The sequence below is a fragment of the Paroedura picta genome, chromosome 2 (assembly GCF_049243985.1).
Source record: "Paroedura picta isolate Pp20150507F chromosome 2, Ppicta_v3.0, whole genome shotgun sequence".
Taxonomy (NCBI): domain Eukaryota; kingdom Metazoa; phylum Chordata; class Lepidosauria; order Squamata; family Gekkonidae; genus Paroedura; species Paroedura picta.
In genome coordinates this window covers 90657686-90683559 of record NC_135370.1, presented here as the reverse complement: position 1 = coordinate 90683559, position 25874 = coordinate 90657686, and the positions used below count along the sequence as shown (strand labels likewise).

At 42.7% G+C, this 25874-nt stretch overlaps 1 protein-coding gene and 1 pseudogene across 2 annotated transcripts in view; one reads left to right on the top strand and one right to left on the bottom strand.

The window, feature by feature from the left end:
* PTPN5 (protein tyrosine phosphatase non-receptor type 5) overlaps window positions 1-25874 on the bottom strand; it is a 161436-nt gene that overhangs the window by 119257 nt on the left and 16305 nt on the right. The gene's annotated exons all lie outside the window — the stretch shown is intronic.
* Window positions 11571-12198, top strand: LOC143829935 (large ribosomal subunit protein eL20 pseudogene; annotated as a pseudogene).

Sequence of the window (25874 nt, the reverse complement as noted above, 5' to 3'; positions counted from 1 at the left end):
CTACATGGAAGCACTCCTGACAATGGTAACTATATTGTATTACAACAAAAGTGCATCCACTTATATCAAGAAGATTTCTGTTGTTTGGTTCTGCATGTTCCACCTCTGCAGCATCACTTGACTACTTTGTGTACAGCACATTGGACTATTTTGCCTTTCTGACTATAGGAGACAAAAGATCCTGTGGTTCTGTATCACTGTGAAAGCCTGAATATCAAACTGCATTGACTTAAAGTGGCTTTCAACCAAGAGGTTGTATAGGAATACAGACATGATTCTTTTTAAACATTGGTTTGTGTGGTATCAAAAATGTTGGCATTAGCAATTTAAGAGCTCATCTGCATGATTTGTTTTTCTGTATAATAAATGAGCATTTGTTGTGCTCCCTACCACCCTAAGTGTATAGAAGATCATCTCACCTTTTCTGCACGGCCCAAAAATAACATAACTTGGGCACAGTGAAAATGACCTTATGTTTTGGGTAACTGTTCCAGTGTTGTTGTATCACTTCCCATTCTATTTCACCTGTCTTAGCCAAGGGATGAACTGTCAGTCTGATGGTTTGAGTAAACTATTGATTTACCTTAGAGGCTTATATCAAGCCTCTCCTGTCAAAAGGTCATACTCAGGACAATAATACTTTCTTGGGAATACCCCAATACCGTAGACCTGATTATGATGGGTGTATGTTAAAGCTTGCTGTACCCAGCTTGCTGGGGGGGTAAAACGGTAATGACTGGGGAAGGCACTGGCAAACCACCCTGTACTGAGTCTGCCATGAAAACGCTAGAGGATGTCATCCCAAGGGTCAGACCTGACCCAGTGCTTGCAAAGGGGATGCCTTTACCTTTACCTTTTTATGTTAAAGCCATTATGCATTCCTTGCTGGGAACTCCTTCCACAATTTGGAATCAACAGTATTTATGGGACAGAAATACATTAAAGAAAGTGGCTCCCTTTACAGTCAATATTGCATAATATATGATCTTCCAAAGATGACAAAATCTTTTAAAAACCTGTCTAGAAGAGCAAGAAATTATTATAGACCAGCATGTTAGATTAATCAGTCAGTGGTAATTTCTTTTGTGCACATGCTTCATGAATGAATAACATCAAAGTGGTTTTTAAAATTTTTTTAATCATTGTTTTATAGGAATAGCCTCAAACTTTGGACAAAGCCCTGTCCCCTTTTTCTCTAATAGTTGAAATAAATGAAGATCTGGTAACCATGGCATTTTGATTGCATCACAGTAACCATGACAACAAAACTGAAATGGTGCCATCAGAGCCCCTCTCTCTAGCAAGTGACATATATATTTAAGAGCTATGGCCAAATTCCATTTACAATATATGGAACAGTGTTCCACCCTTTCATGTTCCATATGTCAGAAATGTCATTTGTAGCTTTTGAAATCAAGGTGTTTTTTTTTCCTTGTCATTTTTAATGCTCTGGCTCTATAGCGAAAGCATCACAATTGATATGGATAGGGAACTGTTTTTTACTGTGCCTTCAGAAGTTTTATGGATTCAATAAATACAGAATTGCAAACATAATATACATTAGGACGTCACAATATAATGACGCTAGAGTGACAAAGCATATTATATTGATATACGTATATTATTGGCATAGGGAATGAGGAAGCAATCTGAGGGGCTCATATGCACCAACAGTATACAAGAGAGAGAACCAAAGACACTGAAGGTACTCTCTCTCTCTCTCTCTCTCTCTGACAAACAGACAGACAGACAGACAGACAGATGGTATATTGGCTTTCAGCTGAGAAGAGGTTTAGGAATTACTGTTTTCATAATGCCTCTGAGAATAATTTAGAGTAAATAGGAAACTGTAAGAAACCACTACATGGAATTTATGGGTAAATGCTGAATGGTTTAAACTGGTGGCTTGTGGGTTAAATAATAACCTAAACAATATTTTAGCATGGTGTAGTATTCAGACCATCACCAGACGGTCAACACAGAAATCAGATTGACTATGTGCTCTGCAGCCAAAGATGGGGAAGTTCTATACAGTCAGTAAAAACAAGACCAGGAGCTGATTATCAGATCATCAGCTTCTTGTTGCAAAATCTTGTTGCAAGGAAGTAGGGAAAAGCACTAGGCCACTCAGGTATGAACTAAATCATATCCCCGACGAATATACAGTACAGGTGACAAATAGATTTAAGGAATTAGATCTGATAGACAGAGTGCCTGAAGAACTATGGATGGAGGTTCACAATATTGTACAAGAGGTAGCAAGTAAAACCATCCCAAAGAAAAAAAATGCAAGAAATCAAAATGGCTGTCTGAGGAAGCTTTACAAATAGCTAAGGAGAGAAGGGAAGTGAAAGGCAAGGGAGAAAGAGAAAGATACACCCAATTGAATGCAGAATTCCAGAGAAAAGCTAGAAGAAATCCTGAACATCTGTGAGGTGGAAAAACAAACTTTTGGGCCGCAGATCTGAATACCAGGATGAGAAAATACTAAGGATTCTATGCCATCTTTAACCACTCCTATTAGATAAAAGGGTAAGGCCACCTGGGGAGGAGTTAGGGCAGCCCTGTCCAGGATAAAAACTCAGAGGGCCCAATCAGGAGCCGCTTCGTGGCTCCTGATTGGGCCCTCCGAGTGTCCATCCAGGGCCAAGCAGCCAATGGGGAGGCTCGCAAAGTGCCTTCCTATTCGCCCCTCACCAGGACAGACCAAAATTCTATTCACCTAGCCCAGTCTGGCTGCCAGTCTGCTCCTGACCACCGCGGGGAGAAGAGGTCAGTAGGGCTGCCAAGGGAGATGAGAACAGCGGCTGCGCCAGCCCTTTTCACCCCAAGGCTGTCCTAACTGTCATGTCCAACTGTAAACTGCCTTAGAACCCTGACAGAGCTGGCAGGAGGCTGCAGAGTGCTCCCCCTCCCTCCTTTCAGGCCTGTTGTGACAGCCCCTGACTGAGGGAAGGAGGCCTTTCCAAGAGCAACGCAGGGGAGTCTGAGGGCCTTCCTTTTGAGGAGGGGGGGGGAACTTTCCCCTTCTGCCAAACAGTTGCCTGACAGGGAGGCCACAGAAAAGCCCCTTCTCACTTAAAATACTGCTATGCCTGGAGGTTAGACGCAGCCAAGCCATGTGTCTTTCTTCTTTGCAACTCTCTGCAGATTTGAGGCCACTGCACAGTGTTATTCTGCAGAGGAAACTGGCTCTTTTATCTCCTGTTTCGTCTGCACAACAACCCTGTGCAGTAGGCCTCAAGTCTTTCAATTCAACAACAACCTGTGTGGGAAGCCTTAAATGTTTCTTCTCTACCACAACCCTGTCCAAATTATCCCTTTCTGCTTGGGGAGCTGATCTTTATACTCTGCAGGTGAGCTGTAATTCCAGGAGCTCTCCAGGCCACACCTGTAGGTTGGCTACCCCTGGGTTGGAAATATTCCTGGAGGTTTGGAGGTGGGACTTCAAAATCATACAATGCCTCAGAGTCCAGCCTTCAAATGAGCCATTTTTGCCTGCAGTTGGTAGGGAGTGATGCAGGAGTGTCCCTCCTGGCCTATGGGTTATGGCCAGCCCTTATCAGCAACTGTTTGTATTCTGGGGCGCAGACAGGCAGACCAGCATCAGTCCTGTGAGTCAGGAAAGTGCAGGAAGCTCTAAATAAATATTTACAGCCTGAAACTGTAAATAGAGAACAAGTAAATGTCTGGAGACACATAGTATCTGCCCCCATCTCAAGCAAGCCCCTTGGTAGACTGAGGAGCTTCGCAGCAAGGAATGGGAGCTGAGGTGACTACAGCGAGTCTGGAGGAAGACTCACAATGAAGCCTCAAGGGTCCTGTGGCTGGGTAGGAAGGGACCATGGTCAAAGGTAGTCCTAAGTAGAGTGAGTCGCAGTAATCCAGCCTTAAGCTGACTTCCAGGGCCAGGTAGGGTGGTAGTAGTTTCAACTTACGTAGATGGAAGAGTGCCTGGCAAGCTACCTTTGCTATCCATAGTGTACATCCTTCAGGAAGAAACAAAAGAGTTTTTTAACTTTTGATTTTAAAATAAAGTAGAAGCCGTTCTGTTGTACCATTTTCTACAGTTCCATTATGCAAACATAAATGCATTAGATTTTCTCAAATACATGTAGTGCATGATTGAACAATTTCAATTAGTCATACGAATTCTGAATTATACCCTCTTTTAATTAAGTGCAGAGGGAGAAGCTCTGCATGAATATTAAATAGATGCATATGGATAAGTTTCAGTATATGAATTCTCAGTGAAATATGACAAAACACTACAAAGAAAATCCCATAGTTCTAGGTCAGAGTTTTGCTCTTCCTACTTAAGAATCAGAGCCTCTTGTGGCGTGGAGTGGTAAGGCAGCAGACATGCAGTCTGAAAGCTCTGCCCATGAGGCTGGGAGTTCAATCCCAGCAGCCGGCTCAAGGTTGACCTTTACCTTTTTACTTAAGAATCAAAATTACTGGGGTTAAAACTATTAGAGAAATGTGTGGGAAACAAGGCCATTGGCAATAATGAGCCTGGATTTGGCCACTCACATTGTAAGAGGAACAGACAGAACATGGCATGTGAAAAATTAATTTAATGATCGACTGGGAGCCACAATAGCTCAATGAGGAAAATGTGGTCAAGGAATACTTATGTGTTCATCTGAAAAGGCCCATGGATGAAATACAAATAATTTAGAATGGATTCATTGCTTCTATTTGGCAGAAGAGCCAAGAGGGATTACAACAGCTCTGAAACCTCCTTTCTGAGTAGCAGAGAGAGAGAGTTGAGAAACAAGGCAGCTCTTCCCAGCCCTACATCATAAGGTGATGCAGTGCAGTGGTGAAAGTGTCAGACTAGAAACCAGGGATGATGATGATGATGATGATGTTAGCCATTCAATCATGTCTGGCTTTTGGCAATCCTATGGCTCAACTGTCACCACATTTTTTGATCTTGTACCACTTCTTTTAGTTGAATAATGCTGTGGCCAATTTCCTGTGTTTTCCCCCATTAAGAGAGAAGCTGTTTTGAGCAGATAAATAGCTGAAGGGAAAGGGTCATCTCCTCAAGTCTTGAGTTTCCTGAAACTTTACTGGGAAATACATAACATTTAGTTGGCGCCCTAGATGGCTATTATTGGGCTTTCATCATGAAATGCGACATTTCATCTACAATACCTTCAGGTAGAAATGAGAGTAATAAAGTTTTGAAACAATGAGAAGTATTCAGAGATAGGTAATTTTAGGTTCTGGGATTGATAGTCTCATAGAAGCTCGTCCTTAAACAGAAATTATATTTCAGTTCCTTGGTCCTCCCCCACACATTGGCAGCAATCTTTCTGGACTGTGATGATCACTGGAATACTGTGCCCCTTGCTTCATTGGTACCGCATTACAGTTCCTGGTCATGGCTTTTCCTCGTCTTCATTCTGCCACTGATTGCTCACCAACCGCCATTCACTTATCATGTGTCCAACAAAGATTGCTACGGCAAAATCCACCATCACTGTGCAGTTCAGCGAGGAGGTAGGGCTGCTCTGACTACTTTCTTGTTTGGAGGACTGAGCTAGCAAGTGGTAATGCAAGTGGCAGTTGATATCGAAGGCAGCAGTATATGCCTGTGTGGTCCAGAAGATGTTACTTAACAAGCTTTAAATCTGCTCTGGGGAAGCCAAGTGTTAGGGAAAAACCTCTCTTCCATCAATTCCTTCTTGCACCATGTCCCACTTGTAAGAAGGGAGTTTCATGTATAAGCATTCCCTCCCTGTGCACTTCTCTGACTTTCAACTGAGAATGTGTCTCAAGTGCATATTTGGAGCAATATTTAGGAAGCTTGTGATAAACAAAGGAAGCTTTCAATTATACACGTAGCAGCTCAAGACACTGTCAAGATCAAGGCCAATGATCAAGTGAGTGGGTATTTTGGTAGCTGAATTTTGCACGGCTGGTCACTCTTCCTCCCTCATCATGAAATAACTGGGGAGTGATAAATCATTTCCTGAGGCCGGATCACCACTCAGGGACAATATTACCCAAACAGACATGGAGGCTTGGAGTTCCCTGATGAGAACTTGCCAAGGCCACCAGGAGACCCAAGCAAGAGTTCCAGTCGGATTCAAAGGAGAAAGATCCAGGTAGGAATCTGGAGAGGGCATGTGGAAGTGGTCATACAGGAAATACTTAGCACAGCAAGAGAGCTAAAGCTTAGAATGTACAGGAAAATGCAAGCACAATAAGATTTTATTACTGACCAAATTTGGGGGAAAATAGCTCCCCTGGAAGCCATTTTGACTTGGGAAAATAACAATGGAGGCAGGAGCCCCTCCCCCCTACATACTACAGTCTGAAGCTAAATTGGGCCCCCGAAGACTTCTAAAATGGCCTTCCCTTGTGACTGCAAGGAAACCAAATCAAGTTCAGGGAACCCAAACCTGACTTGCTAAAAAAACTCTACTGTGTTGTTTGGCCCTATCAGCACTAACACTATTATCCCATGGAAGTATCCCATGATTTAAAACAGCAGGCAATTTCCCCGTGAGGGATAATGGGGAACACAGGCTACTGCACAAGTATTAGGACTGGCAAAACAGTAATCTTCACATCAATGAAGCTGAATGTGATAAAGTTGAATGAATAAAGTAACCTCTGCTTTTAAAGTGTCATTGAAAAATGTAGAGGGAATTTCTGTATTTTTTAAAAGAAATTGCATTTATGTTGCCATCTGGTGGCAGTGGAAACATACTGTTTCTAGCTCACTTTAGAACAACTTGCTAGCAAAATTGAAAATGAGGAAATTGTGCAAGCAGAAATTATGTTTTGGAGTGCTTAATTGTAGGCTAGGATAGTACAGCAATTTTGTTGGTATTTTTCTGGGGTTTATTTGGTTCATCTGATCCTTGCTGATTTGGCTAAGAACCTGAGGGCTAAAACAGACCAATCAGTACTGCTGCAGATGGAAAATGAAAACATTTTCTTCCAACTTTGTCTGACACAAAAGATGGCCAATATCTTGATTCAGACAATCTGGCCTTCTGGGTCTTTGCCACAGTAACAATGAGACTAGACCTTGCAATGAACTGTATATGTCCTTGAAGTCCACTTGGAGACTCCAAATGGTGCAGAATGCCACTGGCCAGTGGATCATGGATATTACACTCATTCTGTGGTCACTCCTTGGCTACCTATGAGACCCAGTGTGGTGTACTATTATTTATTATTATTATTTTTAGATTTATTTCCCGCCTCTCCCGACAGGCTCGAGGCGGGTCACAACAACTAACCCCATTAAAATTCCCATTAAAACATCAATCTACTACCATGACGGCTAAAAATTCCATCCCTCCCCCAATTATCAAAGAGATGAAGAGGAAAGGATAGGGGAGTAGCGTACACTCCAACTCCTGGGGGGGAGCGATGTCCCTGATTCACTGACCCCAGCCTCAACTGTAGACCTGGTGGAAGAGCTCCGTTTTACAGGCCCTGCGGAAAGCTGACAAATCCCGCAGGGCCCGCAGATCACCCAGGAGCTCATTCCACCATACCGAAAAGGCCCTGGCCCTGGTTGAGGCTAGACACGCTTCCTTCGGGCCGGGGATGACCAACAGGTTCTCACCCGCAGAATGTAAGGCCCTGCGGGGGGCATAGAGCGGTAGGCGGTCCCTCAGGTATGTGGGTCCCAACCCGTGTATGGCCTTAAAGGTTAAAGCCAAAACCTTGAACCAGATCTGGGCAGCAATTGGCAGCCAATGCAGCTGCCTCAGCACCGGCTGGATGTGGGCCCACCAAGATGTTCCAGTGAGGTTCCAGTGTAGTTGTTAAGAGCAGTGGCCTTGAATCTGAAGAGCTGGTCACAGTCCTGATAGAGCTGTTCTCACAGAGCAGTGTCTCTCAGAGTTCTCAGCCCCACCTACATCACAGGGGGGAGGAAGGTGATTGTAAGCTGCTTTGAGACTCCTCTGGGTAGTGAAACGCGGGTATAAAAACCAACTCTTTTTCCTCTATAGTGGACCTTGGGCTGAGAGGGAAGTGGCGATTCCTGGTTCGGGAGGCTTACTCCTACAGGGCACTCCCTGCATGACAGTCATGGCTCCTGCTTTGGAAATGTTTATTCATGAGTAAGTCATGTTCCTCAGCCAGGAATGGCAGGGCCTGGTAATTTAGTCCCAGTCAGGAGGAAGCTGGCCTCAGAGCATGCCCTGCTGTCAGTAAGTTGCCCTGGACTCCTAGCCCCTTTCAACTCAGTGGATGGGGGGGGGGGAGGCAGCCACCTCCTGGCGAAGCCCCTACATGCCTTGTGGAGGAGGAGGACTGTGGGGGGCCCAGATAGCCCCCTGCTGGCCCTCTGGGATCCATGGCAGTCAGGAAAGACTGCCCTGGAAATGTTTATACATGAGTGAGTCATGTAAGGTTTGTGATTTGCAATCTGAGAAGTGAGGAATGTTTTGGGGGTAACCATCACAGACAATTGCAGCAGGAAAAATAATGCTGATGTGGATGGGACTGGGAAGATGTAGACTCTCTTTTCCCATATGGATACCATGTTGGTCTTGCTGCAATATTTCCAAGACCATCACAACAAAGCAAATCTGAGACCAACGACATGGAAAATGGGAAACCGTAGATTGGGCAAAGAAGCACCATGGGGCCCTGGGGACATGTGGAGTGGGGAGACTTTCCCAGTAGAAAAAGTGTTGGTTTTTATACCCTGCTTTTCATTGCCCAAAGGAGTCTCAGAGTAGCTTATAATAGCCTTTCCTTCCTCTCCCCACAACAGACACCCTGTGATGTACTTAAGGCTGAGAGAGCTCTGAGAGAAACTGCTCTGTGAGAACAGTTTTTAACAGGACTGTGACTAGCTCAAGGTCACCCAGCATGTGGAGGAACAGGGAGTGAAATCCAGTTGCCACATCAGAAGTTTCTCATAACCACCACACCAAGCTGTACAATTGCAATTGCCCTAAAGAGTCGTAACTAGAGCATAGGCAGAAGCAGCTATTTCAGGAGGATGTTGTAAGTCTTTTTTGACTTGTTCATTGACTATTAAGGGATTATTTTCCTTTAAATTTGGACCTTCTGGCTAATGGCTTCTCAGGGAGGGAGAAGCTGTCATAGAGGCAGTGATTGAGAAACCCTCTGTAAGTTCTTTGGCAGCCAATGTTTTCATGTTTTATTGTAACATACAACTGTTTTTGATTTACTTTGATATTGAACTGAATTGAAGAATGTACAGACAGTAAGGTTTTCAGTTCTTCAAGGAAATTTTGCTATCAATTAAATATTTTCATTGAAGGAACAAACTGTGACAGGTTTATTTGATGTTTATTATTAGCAATTACTGCCACACAGCATTTTTCTTTGTTTCCCACATGGAGCCTGGCATCCTTGCACCTCCATGGGATCCAAAGCCGGAGAGTCCCCCCTCCCAAGTAGCCCTTTTCTCCAGGGAGACTAATCTTTGTTGCCTGGGAATGACCTGCCCTTTCAGCAAATCCCCAGGACCCAACTAAAGATTGGCATGCTGTAACCTCTCTGGGGCACAATGCCACAGAGTTTCCCCCTCCCAAGCAAGCCGTTTCACCTCCAAGATCCTGGAGATGCGTTGTCATGGCAGAGTTCCCCCTCCAAAACAGCCATTTGTCCCTGGGGAGCTGATCTCCATAGTCTGCAGACAACCTCCAATTCCAGGAGATTTCCAGGCCGCACCTGGAGGTCGGTGACCCCTAGGTCAGGAATGTGCCTTGAGGTTTGTAGGCAGGGCCTCAAGAGTCCAGCGGTGGGCAGGAGCTTTTGCCATGCATCCAGCCCCCAGGAAGGCCACAGCGCAGGTGTAAGTCCTCACACCTGTTGTTTCCTGGGTGCAACAGGCTTTGCCTCTAGCCTCTAATAAAGCTCTGTGAGCCTAAGGGGGTGTAACCCCACTTCCTGGATTCTGTCATGGCCACAGCTGGGGGACCCCATCACCAGGGGATGCCTCCCAGGCATCACACAGACTTTGAATCTGGCTATTTAGAGAAAGCCAAGATATAAAAAATTTAAATAACATTAATATAGAAAATGCTGTATCCTAAAATGAATTATCCTGGCAAATAGATGGGGAAGAAATGGAGATAGTGACAGATTTTATTTTCCTGGGCTCCAAGATCACTGCAGATGGGGACTGCAGCAAAGAAATTAAAAGACGCTTGCTCCTGGGGAGGAAAGCTATGGCAAATCTAGACAGCAGCCTAAAAAGCAGAGACATCACCCTGCCAACAAAAGTGCGTTTAGTCAAGGCTATGGTATTCCCAGCTGCAATGTATGGCTGCGAAAGTTGGACCATAAGGAAGGCTGAGCGTCAAAGAATTGAGGCTTTTGAACTCTGGTACTGCAGAAGACTCTTGCAAGTCCCTTGGACTGCAAGGCGAACAAACTGGTCAGTCCTAGAGATCAGCCCTGACAGCTCCTTAGAAGGCCAGATCCTGAAGATGAAACTCAAATACTTTGGCCACCTCTTGAGAAGGAAGGACTCCCTGGAGAAAAGCCTAATGCTGGGAGCGATCGAGGGCAAAAGAAGAAGGGGATGACAGAGAATGAGGTGGCTGGATGGAGTCACTGAAGCAGTTGGTGCAAACTTAAATGGACTCTGGGGAATGGTAGAGGACAGGAAGGACTGGAGGATCATTGTCCATGGGGTTGCGATGGGTCGGACACGACTTCGCACCTAACAACAACAAAAATGAATTGAATTTTTTCTATATTTCTATGAAATATATTGTAGTTTCCCTATACAAGGTGCATGATAAAATTACTTTATCTAGCTGTTTCTGAATATAACAATCATCCATGTAATTTCTTAAATGTTGTTTATCCTGCTGTTATGCTGAATTTCCAAGTGAGAACAAAAGCTGTAAAATTGGTTGTAGGTGTAGGTGTAACCAATATGCCAGCAGAAATCTGATATGTCAGAGTAGCTTAGTGAATAAGGTTTTACCTTCTTTTCCTGACAAAGGCTCTGTGCTACTAATAGTTGCACAATAGACAACTCTTCCTGCCATGCAGTGATGAAGGAAAGCTCGTTAAGGAATTTGCCAGCCAGGGAAACAAGCAATCCTGGGGAAGTAATATAAAACCTAAAGCAGTAAGATTATCTCCAGTAGTCATCGCTGTTGAATGTTACTGTGAATGGGAAATCATACTAAAATTTTCATAAATTTGGGATGAAGTGTTCATGTCTTTGTTTCGGGTGGGGGGAATCCTGCAAAATGTTCTAGGTCATCCATGCTTTCACAGAAATCATAGACAATAAATCCTTTGTAACATAGTGATTACAGAAATTGCCACTATAGTTTTATTGGTGGCTTCCTATGCATAGTGAGTCTCATGAGATCCACTGCTCTAGTACCTTTGCATGGCTGCTCTGATGCTTGTGTAAATACCTGCTAGAAGGAAAGTGCTTGATGTGCCTGTCAAGGGGGTATTAGCATTCCATATCATCCAGAATATGGATTAATTTTCATTGTTAGCCAGAAATTTACTCACTATTTTTGCTCTGCAGACATCTAAAATGTATTATTTTATTGTCAGAAAGATAATGTGCACGCTTTCCTTTTCTAGGTGGCCGCGAGAGAGGCAGCACCATGAAGGCGTCGGGCACCCTTAGGGAATACAAAGTTGTTGGCAGGTGCCTTCCCACTCCAAAATGTCCAACACCACCCCTTTATCGTATGCGAATCTTTGCTCCTAATCATGTTGTTGCAAAGTCCCGTTTCTGGTACTTTGTTTCTCAGTTGAAGAAAATAAAGAAATCTTCTGGGGAAATTGTGTACTGTGGACAGGTTTATGAGAAGTCTCCCCTGAAAGTAAAAAACTTTGGCATTTGGCTGTGGTATGATTCTCGTAGTGGAACTCACAACATGTATAGGGAATACAGGGATCTGACAACTGCTGGAGCAGTTACACAGTGCTATCTCGATATGGGTGCCCGTCATAGGGCCCGTGCTCATTCAATTCAGATTATGAAGGTTGAAGAGACTGCTGCTAGCAAATGTTGTAGACCAGCTGTCAAGCAATTCCATGATTCCAAAATTAAGTTCCCTCTGCCACACAGAGTCCTGCGTCGTCAGCATAAGCCGCGTTTCACCACAAAGAGACCAAACACATTCCTCTAAATGCAGGCTTAATTCATGCGCTCTGAATCTCAATAAAGTTCTTTTTGAACATTTAAAAAAAAAAGAAAGATAATGTGCACAGACGCTTGAAGGTATGAGAAGTTAAATGTTGTTTTGATTGTTTTCAAAGTGTGTTTGGATCTTCGAGTTCTTAAAGCACTCAGACAGAAGCTCTTGAGTCAACAGGTGGCGATGTTGCCTATAAATCAACACTCCAAGAAAAGTCAGGTTTCCTTTATCTGTTATTTTCATAGGGTGCCAATAAAGAGTACAGGGACAGGAGTGGCTACAGTTTACTATATAAAGATAATCATGACCAGGCATATCTGGAAGCCCAGCCCCCCATACCTATAATTTCAAGAGTGTCCATTCAAGAGTGAAGGGGGGATACAACTATTTTTTACAGGTGAGGAGAGAAGAAAACTTTCTCCTCTCCTCTCAGTACTGTCTTTTGAACCTCTTCCACATTCTGGCTTGAACATTAGTATTGAAGCAGAGCTGAAGAAACAATATTTTATGCAAAAAATTACAGTGAACTCCCCTCACCCTCATGCTCTATTTCACTATTTTATACATGAAACAGGCAACAACATGGCTACAGAATCCAAGCAGAATATGAAATCAGCCCTGGATTCCTCATTTCTGTTATGACCCTGAGGCTGCCACAGTTGAAGGTATAAGCACCTCTAGGAAGGAGTAAGGTGGAAGCCCTTGAACAGGCACCAGGGGGCTTCAATATGCTGCTAGGGGGTTGGTACAGAGCGCTCAAACATACACAGCAGGGAATCACATAGCTGGTTGTCATCCAGGGTGCTTTCTCAGCTAGGAAAGGCAGAGACCAAATTAACATGGTACTGACTGAATTCAGCCACTTTCATGTAAAACACTATTTAGCCAAATATTTATTTATTATATTACATAGTGATTTGATGTTGCCTAGCTACATTGCTGTACTCATAATCAGATTGGTGATTCAAAGTTGCATAACTGCTTTGTCATACCTGCAATCAAGGTGCTTAAATGGGTGGCATTTCCCCACCTTTTCAGCACAGTTGCATAAGTGAAGTGGGGATTTTAGTCTGAGATAGAGATTGTAGCTATGAAACCAAGACATAGTTATTTTGAATTGTTTAACTCGGAGAACAAACAGAAAAAGTAGGGTTGTTTTTTTGTACCCCACTATTCACTACTCAAAGGAGTCTCAAAGTGGCTTACAATCACCTTCCCTTCCTCTTCCCACAACAGACAACCTGTGAGGTAGGTGAGCCTGAGAGAGGTCTAGCATAATTGCTCCTGTTCTCTAGATTAGAGGCTGTCACTCTTAATCACTATACCATGCTGGCACAAGGAAGTAACCTTGGATTAGATTATTTGCCCCAGGTTCAATGCTTTGGGGAAACGTTTCCCCCCCCCCCCGCCTTCCACAGAATTGCTCTTCCCTGGCATGTCTAGTTTTATTTTTGCTTTCCAGTAATTCCAGTATGAGGCTTTACTTTTGAGAGGTAAAGCAAATTGAATCACTCATCTTTAATATGTCCATAATCACTCTGTGTATTCAGTGAACTTGCCCATCACAAAACTAGTACTTCAGAGCCACGACCACAGTTTTCCCAAACAGGGATGAAATAGTCCTAATTTTGAACTGTGTGAAAATATGGTTGTATTGGGCTGCACTGCGCTGCTACTTTAGCCACAGATTTGTCGATGGTATTAATGGTAGTAAGTGAAGGGAACATTGTGTGTGCCACTACTCTAGCCAGTAGCAGCTCTCCAAGGACCCCTTCAGATCTCTGCTACCTTATCCTTTAACTGGAGATATCAGGGATTGAACCAAAGATCTTCTTCATGTAACCTGGAATCTATCACTGATGAGTAGGGACAACCTATTTATCACACATTTGAATCAGCATCTATCCATCTATTATCTCCTTGGACCAGCAGAGCGCCTCCAAATCTTAGGCAAAGAAAAGACTTTCACACACCTGCTACCTAAGAGCCTTTAAAGAGATATGCCAAGGTCAGAACCTGTGACCTTGTGCATGCAGTCTACCATGGACCTGTTGTCCTTAAGAGAAAGGAATGCAGCATTAGTGGCAACAGTCCATGCAAATTGTTCTACGTCTGGTAGGAAAGAACAAACCGACCGTATTGCTGCCTCAAGGGACTGCATACCATAAATAAATAATAATTTATGCAGTAACCTGACAGATGTGAATCCTGATCTGCAAGTAGGGTTGCCAGCTCTGGTTTGGGAAATACCTGGAGATTTGGGGGCTGGAGCTGAGAGTGGGTAGGGAGGGACCTCAATGGAGTATAAATGCTATGGAATCTACTCTCCAAAGCAGCCATTCTCTCCAGGGGAACTGATCTCTGTCTCCTGAACACAAGCTGTAAAACTGAGCTGTAAAACCGCCTGGGGACTGGCATCCCTCTCTGCAAATATATGTGAATTTCCCAGAGATGCAAAGTCTGTGATGGAACAGGAAAGAACTGCTCCCACCCCAATAGTAGATATTTGTTTTCTTTTATATAACTGGAACTGTTCAGTTTCAGGGCGAACTGTACAGCAGAGATATTGTAAGTAATACTAAAATCAAGGAAATGGTTCTAAAGCATTTAGGGGCAGGGTAAGCACTGCCAAAGGAAGGGCAAAAAGTAAAAATAGAACAAAATTCCTAAGATAATGTCCTGAACAGCCCTCTAATTCATTACTGGTCTGTATACAATTCCATCCAAGAAAATAGTCACAATGTCTATGCAGAACAACCCAAATTGCCAACTGATGAATTGAAGGAAATTTGCACTAAAGAAAATAGATCACATGTAGTGAAAGCCACAGTATTCCACGAGCCAAGAATAACAGCATGTAACAGGAATCCCTTTCAGTTTAAACAATACCATAATCTGGAGTTCATTGAAGGCCAAACAGTAGCATTATCAACAGCACTATTAACAGTTTAACAGCCAAAATTCTGGTATCCCATGGACAAGCCAAAAATATTTCCATTTTTAAAGGCTTTTGTTCTTAGCTTTTTGGGGGAGGGTGTTATTTTCACTAGAATATTTTTGAAAATGGAGGCAGAGTATCTTTGCTTGTCACAAAAGTGTCAGTTAGTGGTGTCTGGTCTCCTCCTACTAGTCTGACTTTGAAGATTTTATAATGCAAAACAAATAAGAACACTTTCCTGGGAGTAAGCCCCATTTAACAGATATGGATAGGATTCTTGTAGACTGTTCTCAGGGCACAATGAGATGTTATGGCATTTCTGGATCCCATCCATTTTAGAGCTAAATGTGAGTCACTTTAAAATGCACTTGAAAAGGTACACGGGAGTGGGGGGAGAAGCACTTGGTCCCATCATGCTGTGGACTCGATTAAGACCAGGCCCTTGCAACATTTTAATTAATAATAATAGTCTTTATTCTTCGTGATAGCTCAGGGTGGGCTACAATACGTTAAAATGGCCTATGTTCAACTTTAAAATGGTGGTGTCCCCGGGTTTTCTCTGGAGATGCCATAATGTCTAGTTGTGCTTGTAGTCATTCTGTGTAAAATCTGTATATCATATTCCATTGCTTTGCCCACTTTTGCCATGCCTGAGCAAAACATGCCTGCATCAGTAAGTGCCGTTAAAGCCTTTACTTCTGTATTACTTACCAGTATGGAGCCAAGTTGATAACAGTTTGTCAGATCATAATAATGGTAATGCTGAAAATTATGAGAGACTTCTATTATTTCACAATATGAAAAAATATATAAATGAGAATATGTAGCGACACCACTTCCAGCAAGCAGCCAAAAGTGATGTCATGTTGCTATTGGGATTTCAGTAAAATGTTAGGATTTTACCAGTGTGGCATCTTTCCCCTACTGCATCCCATGCTCCTACCCTCCCACAGGTTGCCAGTCTTTGGCATGAGAACTTTTATGGCTGCTGTTTCAAAATATGCACCTTAAGAATTTAGAATGGAGTGACATAAGGAATAAATGAATGTTTGGCAACTTCAAGCAACGTGGAAGCCAGGTGAACTCAATAGTCCCTCTGCAGGACTGGGGCTTCCTGCTGTAAATTCACCAGAAATCAATAAAAAAAGCTAAGCAGATGTGTACTCCAGACGAGAGGCTACCGTTAGGACAGAATGTAAGAGAAAAAATGGTTTCCAATTGGCAAAGGTGTCAGACAAAGATGCATTTTGTCTCCCTGTCTGTTCCATCTATTTGCAGAACATATCATAAGTAAAACTATATTAGATATTGATGATGGAGTGAAAACTGATAGAAGGAACACTAACAATTTGAGATCTGCAGATTATATCATATCAATGCCAGAAAATAGTGAAGAAACAACTATTTCTGAAGCAGAAAGCAGAAAGTGCCAAAGCAGGATTACAGCTAAACAACAAGAAGACAAAAGTAATGACTACTTAGGAATTATACAATTATAAGTCTGATGATGAAAATGTTTAAAATTTTCTATCCTTTGGCTCCATCATCAACCAAAGGGAGACAACAACCAATATATCAGAAGGAAATTGAGACTGGGAAGGACCTAGGAAAAGATCCTTAAGTGGAAGTAGGGTTCACTGACATCCCCCATTACTATGTGGAGTGGCATCTCACCTCCCCCTGTATCCCCCTTCCCACACTATTGCCTATTTCTGCCCTCCTGGAAACCTTCATATCCTCTCCCCTTTCCCAGCCTCATTCTTGCCTTCTTAATCATTTACCAATGTATCTTTATCTGCCTCCCATCTTCAGCTATTTATTATTCATTTACATTATTAATACCCCACCATTGTCCGCAATGGGAACCAAAGCAGCTTATATTATTCTTTTTCCCTACTTTTTATCCATACAACAAAAATATGAGGTAGGTTAGGCTGAAAGAATGTGACTGGTTCATAATCACCAGTGAGATTCCACAGCAAAATGGGGATTTGAACCTGGGTTTCCCAGAATTTACTGAAGATCTGACCATGACACTACACTGGCTTTCATAGGTGGCTGTTGTTGAAGTGTAGGAAGTAGCCAGATTTAGCTGAGTTACGCAAGTCAGGTGGTAGCAAGTTACCCAAGGCTACTTCCAGGCAGACCTGGGTGCAATAAGTCCTCCCTCAAAGGCCAAAATAACCTGGAAAGGGCCATGCCTTCTATTGGCGGGGCCACTCCTGAAATACCATCGTTGCCTAACAACAACCACAGAGGAAATTCAGTGCTTAAAGCTGCAAGCATATTTGGATTTTTAAAAACTCTCCAATATATTTTTTGTTAGCTCTCACATTTTTCTGCAAACCTGGGGCCCTTTTCAGGTTTGTAGAAAGATTGGCCTTGTCTGTTTGCAGCTCCAATCACTGGATTTAAGTATCCAAAAATTTTCTTACTTCAATGTTAGAACATGTGAGTGTAATACTTCCATTGGCTAGAATTATTTTCTGCAATAAAAGTCTTTCCATGCAGAACAAATGGCACAAGAGAAGCTCAAAGGGATTTTAGTGTTTGAGAAAAATGACCATAATTAGTGCTTGAAGAGACATCAAAAGCGGAAGCTCGAGTTAGTGGTGTGTTTCCTCTTTCCCTGCCTCTTTGTGTTATGTGAAGAAGCATTTATATAATCAAGCACAAAGCATACTTGCCTTTTTTGTTGTTATACTTTGACTCTTTCAAAGTTGATTTAATTGCAAATTCCTGCCCTTCCCCCACAGGATGTCATCCAAACACTTCCACTTAAAAATGAGTTTCTGAATTAACTAGAGCTTCTACATTCAGAAACCTTCATTGTATTTTTATAAGCTCGTTTTAAGGTTAAAAAAAATTATAGGGAAATCCCTATCTGAAGACATTTATGTTTCAGGGCTGAAACTTATGACAACAGACTTGAGGTGATCAGTGTAACTCCGGAAACAGATGCATCCTCTTATTCTTACCATAAATTGCTGGCTTCCCTATACCAGTACTGCCGAGAAGAAGTCCAGAGGAAACAGATTATTAGTGTAGTATTAGCATTATTGTTTCCTGGCATGAACTACCTGTTGCTTTTTCATACTGCCCCCCCCCTCCAAGATTGACACTGCAGAGCAACATGCTGAAAGTCCTCCCCCCCCCCCCCGTGTTCATGTCCTCTGCAAAGCAGTTGGATAGGATTCCATCCTGCCTTTGGGTCTATCCATTCTTCTGGGCGAGCGGTCAGTGGCTGCAGGAAAAGAGTTCTTGGGATCTGGACTGTGGCAGGTCAGTCTTCTGCTTCTGCTGCTCAGTGCTGGGTTCAGTGTTGGTACATTACTGCAAAAGCTTTGTCAAGACATTTCAGTGGTATGTGGGAGCAGCACTGGCAGTCTCTTCTTGGGCCTATGACATGTTTCTCTCATCCAACTATCTGCTCTAAAGGAACAAGCTAGTCCTGGGGGGTTTCACCTGAAAAGCAGAGGAGTTTCTAGGGCACCTCTAATTATATTACCCCAAGACTCAGAAGTTTCGTTCACATATTGGAATGAATGCATGGACATGCAGGATGTTTGTAACAGAGAGCCAAATATCAGTTCACTTTTCAAATGAAACTGAGGACTGGAACCTGAGTAAATGTACTGTTTGATTCACACATTTGGCTGCCCATGCACTGAACACAGCATGAGAATTACCCAATGCATGATAAAGAAAAATGATAGTGTATCCTGTACACAGACTGTACATGTGTTCACTGTAATTTATGAACAGAGCTACAGATGCAAAAGGAATTCAGTGTAGCTTTCCAGAGAATTTGGATATACACTGCTTCAGAATGACAAGGCTAGTGCATGCTGCTAACATGCTCTCAGACAATATGATCCAGCTAAAGAGAGAGGGGGGGGGGGGGTGAGACTGGTTTAAAGATTACAGTTGCACTAGGACTGTCGAGATCTATGATTAGCCATGAGCCCTGTGCAGTGTCTACAAAGGGATTTTTCTTCTGCGTGGAATGTAAAATCCCCAAGATTAAAGGAGAAAATCAATATAATGTTCTGTGCAATCTGAGCATGACTCATGGCATTCCTTGGGCTTTCCCCTGAAACTGGTGTGTGTGTGTGTAAATTTATTTTCCTCCAGTTTTTAAAAGAAAAACTAGGGGATCCTGTGTGTCATCTCTCCAAGCTATTTAAACACTTTTGTTCATTTCTTTATCAACTTCAAAGTTACGTTCAATGTTATTGCCATGTAATTTCAGTGTTATATTCAGTTTTTGTGCGTGGGGGGGGGGGAGAATAGCCATGTAATTGGAAAAAGTTACTCAAATCAATCTTAATTAAAATCCTTTGGAAATATTAACTCATCTTTCTGCAGTCTGAGCATACCATTATTCTCTTTGCTAACTATATGTGCCTGCTTGTGTGCAGTAAGATTCTTAAAAGAATAAAAGTTATAGGAAGACACTGGCTTTCCATTTGTTTCTATACAAAATATGTGATGAAGTTTTCACCTCAGCATCATCAGTAAACCTTATAAAATCCAAACTTACTCACCCACTACCTGATTGGCCCTCCATGGGGGTGTGCCAACAATAGAGATGAAGCACTATGCCACAGAGGGCCAATCAGTTCAAATTACACTCTGCCAATCAGGGCCAATTAGCTCAAATTGCACTCTGCCACTGAAGGCCAATCAGTTCAAATTGCACTCTGCCAATCAGGGTCAATTAGTTCAAATTGCAATCTGCCAATGAGGGTCCTTCAGTTCAGATTGCACTCTGAGTCAGTGCTCTGTCTATATTGGTGGGACACCACCAGAGTGGGCCAATCAGGTAGTGGGTGTATAGTCAGTTTGAATTTTATAAGGTTTACTGACGATGATGGGAAATGCTCCATAAAGCAAAATCAGAATGGTAAGGCTTTGACTCTACAAATACTTTGACTCTACAAATATTGCACTTGGAAGCATTCATTGGCAGCATCAACTACTTAACAGTTAAGTAATTACAGATTGTTAAAGCAGATGGCTGCTTAATTGCATATGGCCATTTTGGTTCTCCCTTGTTTCGTTTTTCTTAAGGTTCTATTTTCACTTATAGCCTCATCTAAGCTCCTTAAAAATTCACAGGGCAATTTAACAAAACTTAATGAAAGAAGAGAGAACACCATGGTAGAGTAGATTCAGGTGGGTAGCCGTGAATAAATATGCACACACATGAAAGCTTATGCCTTGAATAAAACTTTGTTAGTTTTAAAGGTTCCCCTGATGTGGCACAGTCGAAAGTCGGAATCATCTGGGAAATGGGTTCTTATAGCAGAAACAGGCAGTTACAAAAACCCCTCAAAACGTACAAAACCACAAGAATGACATGTAGGGTGTCTGGCATTTGAGACCCCTAGAAATTCCATTAGAATGACCCATTCACTTCCATTTCACATTGGACCATTTTGGCAATCTTAATCCCTGTTGGACAAAGGGCCATCCAGTTTGAACCAGGCCACCTATTGGTTACGAAAGTTCAGAATCATTTCCAGGTGCTCAACTGAGATCGGACTGTAATGTATATGGCTCAGATTGGTAAAGCTATCCTCTGACATCAGAGATGGAGATTTGCATGGGACTGGAGAATTCAACTTGTCATTCTTAGAAAGGAGAATGGCTTAGTTACAATCCCATTTACCAGAAACATCTATATACATTTGGGATTTTCACTGGTCTTAAGTTTTCAATCTTCAGTGGAAACTGGGTCCATAGGAAGTTGGGAAGGAATTAACAATACTTTTAACATTCCTGTTGCCACAAGGAGTTCTGCACATGTTCTGAGGAGTTTGCTACAGCATGGGTAACGTATTTAGCTTAGTTAGTACAACATATTTTTCATTTTAATATCTCTGGGCTGTTGTTGCTGTGCAATTTAATCTGTAATTTGTTTTGCCCTTTCTGCACCCCTTTTTGAATCCAACCATGCTTTTCCCTCCCTCACCCAGATCATCTAGGCCTGTGGTGGTGGTGGGGTGTTATTCAAGTTCTCCACACAACCCTACTAACAGCTCATGCTGATCCTGTGGAGAGAAGCCTCTCCATGGGATCAGCTGTTTATTTGGTTGTGCAGGAGGGCACTTCGAATCACTCCTCTACAGCCCAACAAACAGCTAATCTGTGGAGAAAAGCTTCCTCATGGATCACTTGGGCTGTGGAAACCCCCTCACAGAGCCCACTAGCTGGAAGCGCCTGTCCACTGAAGGCTGGAATGGTTGCAAGCTGTTTCAGCAGTCCCTTTTGCTTCCCTCCTTCCCTTTGGATTGATCAACAGTTACAGCTACTTTCTGGGATTGTTTTTCAATCCAACACATTTTGGGAGTTATGTCTAGACATCCTTCTGTGTGATCTGCTGTGGATGATATTTACACAGAAGGGGTTGCCTTCAGCACTGCACTTAATGCCTTGGTTTGTTTGAGGGAGGGGGGAGGTTGCAAAAAACCCAGGGTTAAACACTTTACAAGGTTTTGCATTACTCATTTGGAGTGGAGGCTCATGTTGTCTCTTCTCATAGCTAGTTTCAATGACATGCTCCTTCATTATTAGAAATTTACTTTTTTCTCACAGTGAATTTGCACAATTGCCTTTTTACACCTGTTTATACAGATACCTAATTTATTCTCCCAGGCAAAAACATTAGTTTTTAAAATGTGCTATATCCCACTCCAGTTGATTTAATTGTTCAATTCACTCACTTCATAATACATCCACAAGGATCTCTTCCTTTTTCCCAGGAGTCTGCATCAAAACCATCAGGTATGCCCTGAAGTACATTGGTAACATATGGAAACTAGAATCACATTCGATCTCCGGATTATGTTAAGTATACACTTCCCAAAGCACTGTCACTCACCATACCAGGTGGTAGCACTAGTATGGGAAATGTTTTTGTTATCTTGCTGATCCTGTGTGGTTTTGTCCTATTTGACAACCAGGACATATAATTTTTAATAGCCTCTCCTTATTATTATTTTTTTTGCTGTCAAATCACAGCTGACTGATAGTTTATCATTGCCTGCCTCCATGTTGGCCCTGCTTGGCTTCTGAGACCTGGCAAGATTAAACTAGGCTGAGGCTATCCAGATTAGTGCCTCTTGTATGACAAAATTATCTTTAGGAAATATCATGAAATAAAATGAATACTAATAATGGTCAGAAAATAGATTCAGGTGGGTAGCCATGTTGGTCTGAAGCAGCAGAACACAGTTAAATGTTAGAGGTGCCACTGGACCCAAACTTTGTTTCAGGGGCCAGAAAAAGAAATATAGATAGTAAAAAAAATATTTTATTTACCTTTGTATATATAATCATGCCAGCAAAAACAATTCAAATTCTGACACGTTATTCTGTCACAAGAGCCAGTGCAGTGCAGTGGTTGAAGTGTCAAACTAGGATCTGGGAAATCCTGGTTCGACTCTCCCCTCATGCCGTAGAGGCCTAGCCCTGACCTGGGTAGTCCCAGGATAACTGGATCTTGTCAGACCTCGGAAGCTAAGCAGGGCCAACGTGGAGGCAGGCAATGGCAAACCACCTCCCAACATCTCTTGCCTTGAAAACTCCACAGGGTCACCATGTCAGCTGTGATTTGACAGCAATGTCTACGTACATACGTATGTACGTACATACATACATACATACATACATACATACATACATACATACATACATACACTCCATTCATGTTCTGAGCAGGCACTTGGGAGGATTTCTGTTCTCCATTTTGAAGCCCAAGAGTGGACCATCTTAAACATCTCTAAGCCACTGTTGTGAGCTAGCAGACTGTCTTTGTACTAGCTTTTGCTAATTAACAAAGCATCACAAAATAATAATTGCAAGCTTCACCAGACTGGATATTAAGAAACCTACTACTCCCCCACAGAACGTTCCCCTATCCTTCATTGTTTCCAAAGGACTAAACTCCAATCAAACAATCTCTGCAGTAAAAACTGGGGGGAGGAATTTTGCATGCCCAGTGTAATCACAGAGTGCCCAACAAACCCAGTGCCATTTTGGCAATGCCATCTGATGTCAAGCTCAGAGTCATAGTCCAAGTGGTGGGGCAGGAGGAGGTGGTTGGAAGCCTAGCTATGTACAGTGCAATATACAGTGCCAAGCAAGCCTTCTGTTCATATATTAATAAAAGTTTGCTAATATACTACTCTTAAATACATTCCATCACCAAGCCGGATAGGAGTCTGGAGGAGGTCTGGAAACCAAGAAGTTAAAATAAAGGCGAGGGACATGGATAAATTAAGTGATGGGAGCTGGGTGCAAGGAAAGGAAGAGAGAAAAGCTAGTCTGCTAGAGCAGTGGTCCCCAACCTCCGGTCAGGGAACCGTAGATCAGTCGGTACCGGGCCACGGCTCCTCCTCATCCTCCTACCTGGATGCTGCCTCGGGGGCTGCCCTGCCACTCTCTGCCACCAGCTCACCTTTGGTGCTCTCCAGTAGCCGCCATGGTTGGGGCTCCCCTCGGTGTGGCACTGCACAGCTGCTGCTGGCAGCACCCCCCAGCGTGCGGCGAGAAGTCAGGGGCACCAGCGGGAAAGCAAGTGGAGCAGGGGCTCAGGCGATGATGTCCCTCGGCAAAAGACTACCCCCCTCAGGCCTCAGTAAAATTGTCAATCGTTGACCGGTCCCCGGTGATAAAAAGGTTGGGGACCACTCTGTTAGAGCAAATGATCTGCAAGCTGGCTATCAGCATCCTGGCTCAATTGTTGATAAAGAAGTTTGTTTTAATCTTGGAGAAAGGGGGAAATGGCCGGTTCCAGTGTTTTTTACCATGTGCCTCAGACTTCCCTGTGTCCCTAATGGTTGCAGCCAGAACTGCATTAAAAAAATAATAAAAGGAAGCCCTTCAGCCTGTCATTGACTTCAAAGGCCCCCTTCAAGGGTTTTCCTCAATCAGTGCCTGGGGCAAACCACACCCCTGCCCCACCCTTGTTACGTCACTGATTTGAGCATTCAAATATTCAAATGAATTACTATGGGATAGAGCTCAGAATGAAATACCTATGGCGAGTAAAAGTGGAGTCGAATTTAAACAGAGCAGATGCAGTACCCAGAGTGAAGAAGTCTCTGAAAAACGACAAGGTAGTTTTCATGAGTTCTGAGATTAACCTAGAGGAGCCATGTGAAAGTGGGCAACTACTTTGTAACATTTTCTAGGGGGAGCAAGCAAAGGGAATAACACTTCCTCTTTGGAGGCTACATTCAAGCCATTGTTCAAAATATCAATTGCTTTTGTCAGGCAGAACATATAAGATCAAACCACTAGAAGGCCTTGAAATATAATTTAGTTTCTGTTGTCCAGTGTCCTAATATCAGATACCTTTCTTTCAGGATGACTGCCTTGTTGTATGCTTATTATTTGAAATACATGAGTGACGTCTCCATGCCTTGAGAGCAATGCTTTGTTCCTATACAGCATAAACAGCTCATTTTTAATTTTTCTTAGCCACTAAGGTTACAGACCTCTACTTCCTTGGGTATAAGGTCAATTAACACAGCAAGGCTAGCTTCTGAGCACATGTACAAAATTCTGAAGTAGTAACACGATTGGAGACAAAGGAAGAGGAGAGCTGTGTGTGTCAGCTCCTTTGCTAGATTGTAATGTTCCTTGTGGCCTGGTGAGTCAGTGCACAGACGCTGTGCTACAAACAAGTATGGAAGGAGAATGTAAAAAAAAAAAAAGAAAGAAAAGAAAAAAGTCTAGAAAACCTCCATTTGTAAAAGCTCCCTCCCCAGAGTGTATGCCTCTGTAGTAGCAGAGGCAATGAAAGCAACGTGGAGAATTCTGTCTGTGTGGAAGCGGCCAACAATTAATAACGTTCAGTGAAAATGAATAAATGACATTATTTTCTATTTTCATCACAAAATGCCATTGAGTTAGCAGCATTTTGTAGAAAGGGAATCAGGGATCTTTTTTTTCTTTTTGGTGGAAACTTACAGCTGCTTTTGTAGGCAAAATATAGAACACTGAGTCCCCCATATTATAATTTAGACACTCAATAGGCCTCTTTGTTTTGGGATGCTGTTTTAAAAAGAAAAAACCTCTTGTTTATGTGCTGCTTTGACCCACTAGCCTCTTCTGTTGTTAATAATAAAGTTCTTTCAGAGTCTTCTGTGCAGTTGAAGTCCCTGGTAACTTTCAGGAAGAAGATAGAAAGAGGAGGAAAAATGAAAAAGAAAAATTAGATATGTGCTTGGTGGTGTCTGCACAGAGTTTTTGGGAAAATGTTTTCATTCAATATGTATATCATATTAAAGAAGGCAGGGCTAGACAATTAAGCTTGGCAAAGCAAAGGATGCAGAATGGAAAGCCCTCCCCCCAATTTGCTTGGACAATTTTACAATTATTACAATCTATAACTGCCAAATGATGGGGGGGGGGGGCGGATGGACACATTGAGCAGAGCCAGCATAAAATCAGAGATTCTAGTGATTCCTACAGTGATATGATGACTCTCCTGTGTTTTCCCTGGAAGTGCTGTTGGCAAGTTTTAAACATTTCTCTCCCTCCAGCCCAAGCAATGCTGGTGGGAACTGCACGTTGCCAGAGGTTTCCTGCAATAAGGGAAGACCTTATTGATTTTAATTATTTTAGAAACGTATGATTCTTTTTAGGACTGTACTGTTACTTTAGGCACCAATCTCTTCCCGACAATCACTATGCAGCAAGCAAGAGGATGGTGGACACTCATTCCATTATTACAGATTCCTTTTTAGAGCTGTGAACAAGGCTGCCCAAAGAGCAAACTTTGC